Source organism: Gossypium arboreum, chromosome 6 (assembly GCF_025698485.1).
Source record: "Gossypium arboreum isolate Shixiya-1 chromosome 6, ASM2569848v2, whole genome shotgun sequence".
In the NCBI taxonomy this organism is placed as follows: Eukaryota; Viridiplantae; Streptophyta; class Magnoliopsida; order Malvales; family Malvaceae; genus Gossypium; species Gossypium arboreum.
The window spans coordinates 10,139,852-10,141,513 of NC_069075.1; the positions used below are offsets into that span (position 1 = coordinate 10,139,852).

General features: G+C 38.6%; 1 pseudogene; it reads right to left on the bottom strand.

Annotated features, from left to right (window-relative positions):
• Positions 1-815: 815 nt before the first annotated feature.
• Positions 816-907, bottom strand: LOC128294570 (small nucleolar RNA R71; annotated as a pseudogene).
• Positions 908-1,662: the final 755 nt, after the last annotated feature.

Consider the following 1,662-nt stretch of genomic DNA (forward strand, 5'->3'; position numbering starts at 1 on the left):
ATTACTGTTCGATAGGTACGCTTGCCTTCATCGCGATAATAGTTAGTTCAAGAACGAGTAATTATAAATATTTAAAACCTATCACGAAATTACGCGATCAAGTTTTTGGCGCCGTTGCCGGGGAACTAAAATATTAGGAACGCTCAATTTTTATTACTTTAGCCATTTATTTTTCTTGCAATTTAATTTAATTTTATATTATTATTATTATTTATTAATTTAATTTTTCCCTCTCTTGGCAGGTTTTTATAGTTTATGACTAGAAGAAACCCGTCAGGACCATTACTTTTTGATGAAGAAATCGATTGTACAGTTCACAGGAATCAAAGAGAAATAAGGCGAAGCTTACAATACACAGAGAACGAGCAAGAAGACGATACTCAATCCCCAACCGAAGAGATGGCTGAAAACCAAGGCAATCAGCTACCTCCTTCAATTGCGGTTAATCAAAATCCTGCTCCACGCACTATGTATGATTATGCTAAACCTTCTTTAACAGGAACTGAATCGAGCATAGTTAGACCTACTATAGCTGTAAATACTTTTGAATTAAAACCTAATACAGCAATTTGTTCAGTTTGATGGTTTGTAGGATGAGGATCCTAACACTCATTTAGCCAACTTCTTGGAACTATGCGATACATTTAAAATCAATGGCGTTTCTGATGACACCATACGTATTCGGTTGTTTCCCTTTTCATTAAGGAACAAAATTAAACAGTGGTTGAACTCGTTACCACGAGGGTCAATTACTACTTGAGAACAAATGACCGAAAATTTTTTACTAAAATATTTTCTGTCGGCTAAAACGGCTAAGTTACATAATGATATCTCTTCTTTTGTGCAGATGGATTTAGAAACACTCTACGATGCATGGGAGAGATACAAGGTGTCCTCACCATGGGTTACCGCTTTGGCTCCAAGTACAAACATTCCACAATGGTCTGAATCCTTAGACTCGGCAAATGGTTGACTCAGCTGCTGGCAGAACCATCAATAATAAAACACCTGAAGATGCCTATGAGTTTATTGAGGAGATGTCACTGAATAACTATCAGTGGCAAGTCATGAGGACAAAGCCAACGAAAATAGCCGGCGTGTATAATGTCGATTCAGTCACCATGCTCTCTAATCAAGTAGAACTCTTGAATAAAAAGATTGATGGTTTTCTTAATTCTTCACAAGTTCACCCAGTGATGCAGTGCGAAGCAAGTAGAGGTGGATCAAGCCATTCAGAATATCAACCTTATGGCCACAACATGGATAACGAGCAATTAAATTACATGGGTAATAATCCTCGATCTCAAAACAATCCATATAGTAACACTTACAATGCAGGTTGGAGGAACCATCCTAATATCTCATGGGGAGGCCAAGGAAATTAAAGACCACAGCAGCCTCCTGGCTACCAACAACCACCCTACCAACAGGAAAAGAAGCCGAACCTTGAAGAGATGCTCTCAAAGTTTATATCGGTGTCAGAAACTCGTTTTCAGAACACCGAGACAGCACTTAAAAATCAACAAGCGTCGATCCAAGGGCTCAAAACTCAGATAGACCAGCTTTCCAAACTAATCTCCGAATGGCCACAAGGTCGTTTTCTAAGTAATACCGAACCTAACCCAAGGGAACAGCTCAATGCAATTAATATTCAAGATGACG